This window comes from Arvicanthis niloticus, chromosome 5 (assembly GCF_011762505.2).
Source record: "Arvicanthis niloticus isolate mArvNil1 chromosome 5, mArvNil1.pat.X, whole genome shotgun sequence".
In the NCBI taxonomy this organism is placed as follows: domain Eukaryota; kingdom Metazoa; phylum Chordata; class Mammalia; order Rodentia; family Muridae; genus Arvicanthis; species Arvicanthis niloticus.
In genome coordinates, this window is record NC_047662.1 from 24642711 (window position 1) to 24655435 (window position 12725).

At 47.3% G+C, this 12725-nt stretch overlaps 2 long non-coding RNA genes across 2 annotated transcripts; both read right to left on the bottom strand.

Annotated features, from left to right (window-relative positions):
* Positions 1-534: 534 nt before the first annotated feature.
* LOC143442339 (uncharacterized) lies at positions 535-7244 on the bottom strand. The gene is made up of 3 exons (XR_013110433.1): positions 6422-7244; positions 1047-1174; positions 535-894 (listed from the first exon to the last, which is right to left on the bottom strand). It is a non-coding gene; the product is annotated as an uncharacterized LOC143442339 (long non-coding RNA).
* A 1492-nt stretch (positions 7245-8736) lies between these two features.
* On the bottom strand, positions 8737-12725 carry LOC117708172 (uncharacterized). Its single transcript, XR_004606804.2, has 3 exons — positions 12403-12725; positions 10737-10870; positions 8737-10617 (listed from the first exon to the last, which is right to left on the bottom strand). It is a non-coding gene; the product is annotated as an uncharacterized LOC117708172 (long non-coding RNA).

Here is a 12725-nt window from a genome sequence, read left to right on the forward strand (position 1 = left end):
AAAGAAGGGAGATCCAATGATCAACTTTGGGAGCAACTCCTGAGAGACTGACTCAACCCCTGAGTTCCTCTGAGTATCTATTTAGATGCTTTCTCTCTTCACACACTTGTTAGTACACACCTGTTTGAAAGCAGCTGGTTTAAGCAGAATGTATTGGGAATGTTACAGTAACAGGCTGTAGATGCAGCTTTGGAGAGGGTCTCTCCAAGTCACACACTGCAGGGACCCATTGGAGAGCCACTGCTGGTTCTAGAACAGAGATGCCAGTATGTCATCATAGGCAAAACAACTACTGGAGGAGTCTAGATCACATGCCTGAGTGCAGCTGCAAGGGGGGGGGGCTGCAGCTGCAAGGGGCTGCAGCTGCAAGGGGGCCTGCAGCTGCAAGGGGGGCCTGCAGCTGCAAGGGGGCTGCAGCTGCAAGGGGCTGCAGCTACAAGGGGGGCTGCAGCTGCAAAGGAAACTGCCTTGAGCTTTGACAAGGAGCAATTCAAGTTCCTGGGAATGATCCAAAATGCAGGAGAAAATCTTATTAAACAATATTAATTTTTTTTATTTCACATGTAATGAGTGTTCTGCCTTCCCATATGCCCTTGCTCCTTGTGCACACACAGTGCCTGCTGGTCTGACTAGGAGTACAGTTACAGACTGTAGTGAGCTGCCATGTGGGTGCTGGGAATCAAACTCAGGTCTTCTGGAAGAGTATCCTGTGCTCGTAACTGCTTGAGCCATCTCTCCGGGCTCAGGAAGGAATCTTAAAGTCTTTTGAGCACTGATGAATGGCAAATATTCTCCGACCAGCTTCCTTCTTGCCTCTTCCAGGACTTTAAACTCCATGCAGACAGGACCTTGAGTGGCGTTCCTTGCCTCCATGTTCCTAGTCTCACATGGAACCTGTGGTGAATAATCAGGTTATTGAAAGGTGGGCAAGTTAGAACCCACCAGAGTCTTAGGCCTTGGGCCACTCCATGTCCCAAGGGAAGGCTCTTCACCCCTTGGAATGCCAGCTCTGCTCTGTGTCACATCACTCCTCTCTGGTCCCTCACCTGCTTGTGAAGTTGTCTTCTGTTTTTCAGTGCTCAGTTTTGACTCTCTGCTCCCTGGAGGCGTCCCCGAGGGAACTCCATTGACACTGTGGCTGCAACCACCTCACTGGCTATTCATCACTGGTGAGCTGGTGAAGAAAGCAAGCTCTGAAGTCCCCTTATTTGATCTCAAATGCTATTGGCTTGACTGTGACTTGCTTTCGGAGCCTGAGGAAACCGTGTAACCATCCTCTGCATCTTCAGAATGGGGTAAATAAAAATAAAAATAACTATCAAGCCTCTGGACTTTTGTGAGGTTTGAGGGAGCTAGCACATGGAAGTTCTTAGGACAAGGCTGGCAGAGTCCCACAACCCCTGCTGCTGCTGTTCTGTATCTAATTATCAGGCCGCACTGCGATGGTTTCCATGGCTGTGTCCCCATTCTGCAAACCAGAGCCTGCCCCGTCTGCTACCCCATGCCTCTTCATGCACCTGGTACACAGATCAGAAGTCTGCATCATGTCTGTTAAATAAATTCAATAAAAGAAACTAGAAACTAGGTCTGGGGATGTAGCTCAGTTGGTAGGGTGTGCATGTTTCCAGCACAAAGCCCTGGGGTCAGTCCTTAGCACCTGCGTGTTGTGGTGTGCTCCCATCAACTGGGCACTCAGGAGACAGGTAGTTGGATCTCTGTGGGGCTAGCCTGGTCTACAAAGTGAGTGAAGGAGTGGGGGTTGAAAGGTGAGGGAGGGAGAATCAGAGAAAATTACAAATGCAAAGATGATAAGACAAAACTTTTAACATTTATGTAACATAAAAATAACTCAAACTGCCAGGTGTGGCATGGCCCAGGTCTTTAATTCCAGTGCTCAGGAGACAGGCAGGTGGATCTCTAAATTCTAGGCCAGCCTGGACTAAAGAGTGAATTCCAAGACAGCCGGGACTACACAGAGAAGCCAGATCTCAAAATAAAAAAATAAAAAAATTCCACCTGAGCATTTGCATTTCATAGATTCTAAACATCACTAAAAAAATCTGAGTTGCTAAGTGATATTCACCCCAAGGCCATGAACAGACAATTCCAGAAAGGAGACAGAAACACTGACTAAGAACGGAAGAATAGTCTGGCTTCAACAGAAGAGATACAAACTAGATACAAATGAAAGGATTGCTAACTCAGAGTGCAGAATTCAGCCCAGAATGTTTTATAACAGCACAAAGAGTCCAAGAGCAGAAGGATGGCTGGGTAAATAAGGCTGAATCAATCCAGTGGCAAGGCGTTCCGTTCCGCCACAAAACAACTATGAAAACGTCAAAGCCATGGCCTTGGTGACGGCAAGGATAACTGCAAAGTTAAGTTGAAAGCATGGCCACAGTGTGAAAAACATTCATCTGGACTTGATGAGAGCTTGGCAGAAAATAGGAGAAAAAAATGAAAGCAGTTGCTTTGGTTAAAAAAAAGAAGAAGAAAGAAAGAAACAAAGAAAGGAAGAAATTGCACGGAGTACCCACCCTATGCTGGACTCTCCGCCAAGGGCTTGCAAATGCACACTGTCTCAGTTTATTCCCCAGCTGCCTTCATGCATGCACTTGTGAGCCAGGCAAGGGAGACAGCGAGGCACAGGAATGGGCAGTAAAACCTGCCGGAGGTGGCCTGGCGGGAACCACAGACTGATAACAGTGTTGCTGCTGGACCCCAGGTCCAGTGCTCTTCCCGACAGATCACACATAGAAGATAGATGGGCCCAGTGGCTTTTCCTGCTTCTTGAGCATAGCCTTTTGCCGCCTGGATGTCGTTTGCCCAATGAAAACACAATTCAAAGGAAAACTAAAGCTGTCTCTTGCCTGCAGTTTGGCCCTGTTCCCTCAGCGATCTCCACAGGTTACAGCCGCGGCCCGCCATTGTCCGCCCCCACAGTCAGGCCAGAACTACATACTGTGTGTGAGGCAGCCCTCATTGGTGTACACCCTCCCAGGAAACAGGGAGCCTGAGGTAGAAAGACGAGTTCAAGGCCAGCCTGGGCTACATTATAAGATTCTATTCCTAAAAAAGAAAGAGAGAGAGAGAGACAGAGACAGAGACAGAGACAGAGACAGAGACAGACTAAAGCCTGCGGGAGACAGGAAGCACTTCCTCTCCACCTACTCAGGCATTCTCTCCTTCTGTGCCAGGAGCTGCCTGGATCCCGCTGTGGGAATCCCAAGGCTACCACTGGATAGTGACCTTTCACTATGAACACCACAGTGAAGAGGCCAGTCACCCTCTGGTTGGGCTCAGAGCCCTGTTTGTCCTAACTCTGTGTAGTCCTGGCTAAGTCTTGTTGGGAGTCTGGTCTCCTGGGGGACTGACCTTCTCAGCTGAGGGACTGGAGGCTGAATACAAACAGCCAGACCAGGAGGGGCAGAGCACTGGGGTGAAGCTGAGGCAGGCCGGAAGGAAAGGATGTCAGCCAATGTAGACAGAGCACAGCCCATAGGAGATGAAGCCAGCTAGGCCAACAGAGTGCAGTTATGTAGCCCAAGGAAGACAATGGGAAGCCGCTGAAGAAACTAGGGGGTGGGCTGGGGAGGCAGGGAATTCCCCTTTCAGGGCAGGATGGGAGGGGACCTGGACACTGAGCAGTGGTGGCTTTCCAGAACCTGATTGGTTTCCATCAAACAGGAACTAGAGCTGAATTAGAAACCATTCACAATCTGGGTACAGTAACACACCCCTGTAATCCAAGCACGTAGAAGTCTGAGGTTGTGAGATCAAGGCCAACCTGAGCTACAGAGGGAATTCCAGATCAGCCTGGGTGACAGAGTTTAAAAAACAAACCAAAACCGCTGTGTCAGAAAGCAAAACAGGGTCAGTAAGATGGTTCGGCGGGTAAAGGCACTCGGCAAGGCCAACAACCTCATACTGATTCCCGGAATCCATGCAAAGGTGGACAGAGAAAACTGACTCCACAAAATTGTCTTTCGACCTCCACCGGCATCCTGTGTGTGTGTGTGAGGGCATGGGAGGACAGCCCTATACATAAAGTGCTTGCCTTACAAATGAGGCATGGTGCACTCACCTGTACATGGCAGCAGTTGAGAGGTGGGGGTAGGAGAATCCTCGAGGCTCACTGGTCAGTCAGTCTAGCCCCATTGGCGAGCTCCAGACCAATAAGGGAAGGAAGAAAGGAAGGAAGGAAAGAAAAAAGGAAGGAAGGAAGGGGAGTGGAAAGGAAGGAAGAGAGAGAAAGAGAGAGAGAGAGAGAGAGAGAGAGAGAGAGAGAGAGAGAGAGAATATTCCTGGGGAAGACACCTCCATACTCACATGCAAACATGTGTGTGCACACACATGCATACACAAGTGCACATACACATGTATGCATACACACAATCCACATCTGTTTAAAGAAACATGAGCTGAAGAGAGAGAGATGGCTCAAGAGTTAAGAGCACATGCTGATCTTACAGAGGAACAAGTTTGGTTTCCAGACCACAGTGCCATGCAACTCTGTAATTCCAGAGGATCCAATACCCTCTTCTGGCCTTCATGGGCTCTCCACTCTAGTACCAAACCCACACCCAGATACACATGCACACACATGCATACACACAGTTTAAATTTGTTTAATCTTAAAAAAAAAATAGAAAAATTAAAATCCCACCCAGGGAGCCGAGGCGTGGGGAGAGGGAGGGCTCTCAATTGGGAACAGTCTTTACCTGTGGGGAAACAAAGGCTCAAAGAACTCATACAGAAAAGGAAAATTCTGCTATCCCGAAACAGCCCTGGCTCCTCCCCACCTTGACCTCTTGCCAATGCTTGTCTTCCCATCAATCAAATATTAGCAATCGAGAGTGAACCTCCTCCAGATCTGAACACAGATAGGAGAGCCAAGGAAGGCAAGGACAAGCAAGGAGATGAAAAGAGAAACCAACCAGTCAAATAAACACAGACACCGGAGCAGAAACAAACCAAATGCCTAGCTAAAGTGCTTGATAGGAGAGCTCCAAAGACAATAACGAGACAACAGAGGGGCTCGGGACTCAGGAAAAGGCAGAAGGAAGATGGCAGAATAGAAGTCAGTTTGTGTGACGTAGCACAAAATAACACTCCACCAAAATGCATGCGCAAAGGAAAGGGGGAAAACAGGAAAGTTGGGGGGGTAGTGAGGGGGGGCAGGGATGGGCTGGGAGTACAGAGCAAAGGCAGAGGGCTTGCAGAATAGGGGTGAGGCTGTGAGTTCAATCCCAGCCCCCAGGAGAAGGAGAAAGTGAACTGTTTTAAATTAATTGATTAGAGAAAAAAATGACTGTTGTGTTTGGGGGAGCTTTGAGTGTGTGACACAGCTGCTGGAAGCTAGCCCCCAGGGTAACACTGTTGGGTGCTGGCACTTCTAAGAGGCGGGGCTTAGTGGATGGCAATTAGATTCAGGAGGATGGCAAAGCTTTCCTCAGGACTGTAAGTGTTTATAAACGAGGACCAGTGTGTGCATAGACTAGCTGTAGGGACTCTCGCCAGCTCGGCATGGCAAACATGGCTCTGGGAGACCTTGCCCTTCTCCCCAGTTCCCTCTGCCTTGCTAAGAACCATTAGAATACATTGCTAAAGCCACCAAGTTCTGTTCCCTGATTTAGCCACTTCCTCCTCCCAAGGCTGAATACCAAGGTCCAGCTATCAAAGTATTGATGGTCAGCAATCAGAAGCCCCCTTTGACTGCCCTAATTAACATGCCCAATCAAAACAAACCTAATTAACATGCCCAATCAAAACAAACCTAATTAACATGCCCAATCAAAACAAACCTAATTAACATGCCCAATCAAAACAAACCAACTCATTCTAACTTGGGCTTTCTCCTTTCCCCTTTATTTTATTTTATTTTTTATTTTATTTTTTTTTTGGGGGGGGGGGGTTCGAGACAGAGTTTCTCTGTGTGGCCCTGGCTGTCCTGGAGCTCACTCTGTAGACCAGGCTGGCCTCAAACTCAGAAAGCCGCCTGCCTCTGCCTCCCAAGTGCTGGGATTAAAGGCGTGCGCAGCCACCACCACCTGGCTCCTTTCCCCTTTATAACCTGTCACTTGCCTATGGGCCACAGCTGTCTGTCTTCTCTCTATCCAGAGGCAGCCTTTGTCCCTACCCCTCAGGAACAACTATCCCTGCCCTCTCTCCCTTGTTCCCTTCCCCTTCTCCCTCATCCTCTATCTCCTGTCTTTGTCTCTTATTCCCTGCCCTCTGTTTCTCTGCAACAAATAAATCTCCTTTGTGCTGAGAGCTTGGTCTTGGGGGTCCTGAACCCATATAGATCACTTCACTAGTAATCACAGCTTCCTCCTCACCAATGTTCACCGCCCCAGACTGCTCAGCCACAGAGACTACTGAGGATTGGGGATGCTAGTGTAGCAGCAGAACCCCATCTGACCTTTTCTGTTTGTGTGTCTGTACTTTTTTCATTCCTTCGATGACTCTAGTCAAGGTTCCAGGACCCAAACTGCACAGGTGCTGAGCTGTAGATGGCCACTCGGCAACTGAGATGTCATCTGCCATGAAGCTGTCACCAGAGCCAGCAGACCAGTGCACTGCTCTTGGTTCTTTAGAAGATGAGCCGGAAAACAACTTCTTTTCTTTATAAAGTACCCAGATTTGGGTATTTGGTTACAGCAACACAAAGGTAACGATAATCAGGGACCATGAGCTCACACAGGAGTTTCAGCCACAATATGACAGATGAATGATATTGAGAGGATGGAACTCAGGCTGACTATGAAGTTTGGCCTATGCAAATCAATTAGATTATGTCATTTGGGTGAAATTCACTTGACTGGATCCAAGTGGCTTCACAAAAGGAGGGGCAACAGGACACAGAAACACAGATCTCCTCATGAGATATCCCAGGAGGACCCTCACCAGAGTTTGTGTCATACAGTTCAGAACTATGAAATCAATAAACCTCTTTGCTCTATAAAGTAGCCTGCCTTGGGTACTTCATTAGAGAGACAAAGAGCTAACATGAATTATATATGCATAAGAAGTCTTTGAAGCAATCAACTAAGATAACATACAATATTTGTAGACATAAAGAAATGTTCTAGAAAAAAAGGGAGGTGTATTGAAAAGTTAATGAAACCCAGAAAAATTGGTTGTTAAAAAATTATTAGGTTGTAAAGGTAATAAATAATCCTTTGGGTGCCTAAACAGAACGGAACAAGTAGCACCAAGTTGGAAAAAAAAAAAAAAACATAGAGCAACAACTACAAAGCTGTGTGTGTGTGTGTGTGTGTGAGAGAGAGAGAGAGAGAGAAAGAGGAAGGAGGAGGAGGAGGAAGAAAGAGAGGGAGAGGGAGAGAAAGAGAGAGAAACTCAAGAACTTAATTTTCAGCCAAACTGTTGAGTATAAAAAAAAGTAAAGGAAAAAAGTCTGAGGTTTGTGGGAAGTCTGGAGGTTGAACGACAGCATGTCAAGGCTTTGATGAAAGAGCCCAGTTTCTTCTTGACGGTGACTTGAAGTTTTAGTCTAAGGTCCTTCCCTGGATCTCTGGTGCTTGACGGTGTGAGTAAGTGCTGGGCCCCAGGTCCATGGTTGTAGAAGAGTTCTTTTCTAAATGCTACGAAGTTGAGGGTACAGCTTCCCTGTGGCATGGTGAGCTGGCTGGTGACAGAGAGAAAAAAGATGGGCAGCCAGGAGGCCATCTTACAAATGGAGGGAAGGAGGTGCCCGATGGATGCTTTTTTAATGTATATAAAATGCCTTGCCCCCCCCCCCCCTGGAATGAGTCATGTACTCAGGTGACTTCTTGTGAACCAATCCCCTAATGAGGGAGTAGGCGGGACTTCCGGGTTGGACCTGGTAAAGAGAGGAAGCAGGAGGGAAGAGAGGGTTCTTTTCTGATAGGACAAAATGTAGCTGCTAGTATCTCCCGGTTTATGGCGAATCTGCCAGGATTCACCACCAGAGGACTTAGGTTTAATATAGATATAAGATTAGGATTCTAGCTGTTGCACCCAGAGATTAGTAATCATTGTTTGTGAACTAAGTTTGTGTAGTGTTTTTCTTCCCGCTGCGACTCAACTCATCTGAGTTCAAAAGAAAAAGGTACAGCAGCAAAGAATGGGTTTGCCTGATGTGCACCACAAAGGCCGTGGGAGTTTCGAAGCACGGGGCTGGCATGGTAGTGACCCACCAGAGGGAACCTCACGAGTTGGATGGTGAGATTTGGGAGCTCTGGTGCCATGTGGCCTGCGGGTGGGCAGTAGCGTGGGGACAGCTGTTCTTTTTTAATATTTAGCTGTAGTGCGCGCGCACGCGTGTGTGTGTGTGTGTGTGTGTGTGTGTGTGTGTGTGTGTGTGCGCGCTTATGCACATGGAGGCCAGAGGTTAACCTCAGGCTTTGTTCTTCTGAAGTCATGCAGCTTGTTGACAGGGTCAACAAGGGCAACACAGAGCCATTGTTACCTGACTTGTGGGATGACCCTGTCAGCCATCTTTGGAGAGGTGACAGGCACTGGGAGGGGGAAGCAGAAATAGTGGGCATGCATCAGTTCCTTCAGACTCACTATTGCAGAAGCCCCAAGGGACACCCACTTGGTGGCAGTTCTATGAAGGGACAGCCATTCTGGCTAATGCTCAGATCTTCAAAGGTACCGGAGTCTCCATCCAGCCTGGGTCTTTTTCAAGTTTGTCCCCCTAGCCCAGAATGTTCTCAGCAGTTCTCAGTGTGGTACCTCCTTATCCTCCAGCTGTGATTTTCTTTCAAATTCTCATTTATTTTTTATTTATTAATTTATTTTGTCTCTTTAAATAATCCTGGCTGTCCTGGAACTCACTGTGTAGACCAGGCTAGCCTCTAAATCAGAGAGATGGCTTGCCTCTGCCCCTCCAGTGCTGGGATAAAGGTGTGCACCGCCACACCCGGCCTTTGTCCTTCTCAACAGTTTCCTTTCCCTAGTGCTCTTTTGACTGTCTTCCCAGACTGTCCAAGGCTTTGTTACCAAGCTGAAGACCCACCTCGCCTAGGGTTATTCACCGTAGATGCTTCCATGTCTAATGCATGTGGGAGTTACCCATCCTACCAGACCTCTGCAGAAATACATGAAACAGAGTTGGAGATGTAGCTCATTCTGTAGACTGCTTACCTGGCATGCATGATGTCTTGAGTGCCATCCCCAGCACCGCATAAACTGCTAAGCTCAGAAGCTCAAGGCCAGCCTTGGCTATGTGGTGAGTTAGAGACCAGCCTGGGCTACAGAAGACCCTTTGTAATAAGAAAGGGAGGAAGGAAGGAAGGAAGGAAGGAAGGAAGGAAGGAAGGAAGGAAGGAAGGAAGGAAGGGAGAAAAAAGAGAGAAAGAAAGAAAGGAAAAAAGAAAGAAAGAAAGAAAGAAAGAAAGAAAGAAAGAAAGAAAGAAAAATGAAACAAGACACTCAGAGGACTGCATGGTGTTCTACCAAAGGATTTCCTTTGAGGCACAAGCTAGTACCCTTCAGTGGGGGAAACACTTTGTTCATCTCTCAAAGTCCCACATCTTTCCTGCACACTGCCCACACGCCACCCTGTGCTTAACATGGAGTGCACACTGTGCACGGGGTAGGAACCTGGCCCAAGAGTAAATGGCACAGCCCCAGCCCTGCCATTTGCCAAGCTGTGGACCCAAAGCCATCTGTGTCCCCTGGGGGCCAGCAGGAGCCCTGCCAAAAAATGAACTCAATCCAGTCCCTGCCACATGCAGAGCCAGTGAAGCCTACCCTTAGAAGTCACCCTTATTTACTGGTGAGGACAGTAGGTTTCTGAGACACTAAGAAAATAAGCATGTGACAGGATCTGCAGCTTGAGCCACATGCTATGCAAGCAATGGCTTCCATCTCAGCCTCAGCCCATCCTCTTCTGACCCCTTTGGTGACAAATTCAGGTTCCTCTGATCTAGAAGATCATTCCAGAAAGTCCCTCCTCTTGACCTTGCCAACTCCTTTTAGCTGAGCTCAGCCCTCCTCTCCCTTTTGCTATGAAACCTTGGGCAGACCCACATGCTGCCTTCACAGGGGCCTCAGTGAAATGGATCCCAAAGTGTGTGCTTCCTGTCCTAGGTCCCTGCAGGGCTGGGCTGGAGTCACCCGAGCAAGAGCTCCTGTGCTGTACCCAAGATTCCATTCACAGCAGCAACTAAAACTGTCACATAGCCAAGAACTTGCTGATAGAAACAGGATTATACAACTTTACTGAAAGGAATAAAGAGAGGTCCTAGTCAATGAGGAGTTCTCCACCTGGGGGAAGGTTCGGGGCCATGAAAATGTCACTTCTCCCCAAGGCAATCCATAAACTTGATGTAACTGCAGTAAAAATATCAAAGGGACTTTTTAATAGAATGTGACAAGCTGATTCTCAAGTTAATCTGGAAGGGGAAAAAAATACAAAGCTGATTGCACAAGAATAAAACATACTGGAAAAAATACAGTATCCTGCTATACGAAAATGCACACAACATTCACCATCTTAACTGTTTCCATTGTGCAATTTGGTGGCATTCAGCACATTCAAGACGCCTTACAGCCATCAGCACCATCATCTCTAGAACCAAACGGAAACTTTGTTTCTTAAGCACTGACTACCATTCCACACTCCTCCTGCAAGAAAAGAAGAAAAAAAAAAAGCTTTATTTTTGCATGTCTGATGCATGTGCACATAGGTTTGCATGCACTCTTGTGTGTGAGTGCATACGCGAGGTGGTTGGGGGATGACCTACCTTGTTTGCCTGTTGTTGCTAAGGGGCTGTGCACACCAGTTCACCGGTTATCTGCCCTTGAGCTTCCAAGGATCTCCTCCCATCCTCATCTTGTTGTAGCATAATTTTGTCAACTTCACACAAACTAGGATCACCTGGGAAGAGGAAACTGAAATTGAAGGATTCCACCAGCTTGTCTGTAGGTGTGTCTGTGGGGCATTTTCTTGATGCTGATTGGTGTGGGAGGGACCAGCCCGCTGTGTGCAACATCACTCCCAGGCAGATGGACCTGAGTTCTGGCAAATACTGGGAGCCAGCCAGTAAGCAACAGTCCTCCATAGTCTCTGCATCAGTTCCTGTCCCCAGGTTCCTACTTTGAGTTCCTGCCTTAGCTTCCCTCCGTGATGGACTGTGATTAAGACACATGAGATAAATAAACCCTTTCCTCCAAAGTTGCTTCTGGCCAGTGTTTACCACAGCAACAGAAAATAACTAGATCATGTGGGCTCTGAGGATATGGACCCAGGCTCTCCCACAAGTGCTTTTACCCACTGAGTATATCCCCAGCCCTATTTTTGTGTTTTGAGATAGGGTTTGCTACGTAGCCCAGACTGGCCTCAGGCTCACTATGTAGCCCTCAGTATAGAATCCTGACTCAAACAAAGTCTTCAGCAATCTCCTACTCCAGCCTCCAGAGGGCTAGGATTGCAGGCATATGCCACCAGGACCAGCAAAGGAAAAAAACTGAGTGAAACCCTCAGGAGGCAGAGGCAGGGGGATCCCTGTGCGTCCCGGATCATCCTGGTCTACATAGTGAATTCCTAGTCACCCAAGGTTATTTAGAAAGACCGTGTCTCAAAAAACATTTTCCCCTTGTGTAAATGAGAAAAGTCAGAGATGGAGAGATGGGTGAGACTGCTCACTGCACAAGCACAAAGATGAGAGTCTGAATCTCAAGCAGATATACAAAGAAGTGGGGTTGGTCACATGGGCCTATAGCCCCAGTGGCTGTGAGTGTCAGAGACAGGAGGATAGCTGGGAGTGGCTAGCTAGCCTTGCTGGAAATTTAAAAAAAAAAAAAAAAAAAAAAATAGTGAACTTTAGACTCAATGAGAGAATGTGTCCAGGAAATTAAAAATATAAGACAGGATTATAGAGGACATTTGACCTCTGGCCTCCAAATACACTCTCTCTCTCTCTCTCTCTCTCACACACACACACACACACACACACACACACAGAGGAAAATGAGGGACTGATCAAGCCAAAAATATCTTATAAAACAAGATGAATTCCATCTATTCGTCTATGTACTGGAAGGGAAGGACTCTGACCCCTGGATGAAGATATTATTTAATAAATACAATTAGAAAAGTACAAAATTTGAACTCCACCTCAGACGCACTCAACACTCATACAAAGTCTCTTTGATTTTAAGAACTAAACGTAAAAAGCGAACCCCAGAACAGCACTAAAAGAAAAAGAAGAAAAACATCTAGATTTGACTAAAAACGGTTAACTTGCAAGTGACAGAAGACTCTGTGACTAAAGTTAAAAGACGACAAACACACAAGAAACACAAGCGCACCACAGACATCCGGGAACGCCACAAGAACATAACTTGAAATAATAATAATTTGGCTTTCATTTTCCCGTGTCCCCGCGTCAATCAGAGGCTCCACTTTACCTCAAGGAGAATTAGCGCTTCACAGCAAGAAGATAAAGAGAGAGAGACAGCCAGCGTTCCCTCTCATTGTCTCAGGAACTTCGCAGTCAGTCCACTGAAGCCCACATCAGAAATCACGCTTTAGAAGAGCTGAGCCTTTGATTCGGAAGGACTGCTCTGGCAGAGGGAAGAAAATGTTCTTGAAAATCAAAAGGGAAGGTCCCAGGGAAAGCTGGAGATAAATGCACGCCTTAACTAGATATCGAACAAGACTTGAGAAGACCCGGGCTGTGTGCCCCTGGGGAAGTGCACTGGGCACTGGGCAGGCAAGTGGGAGTGAGCCG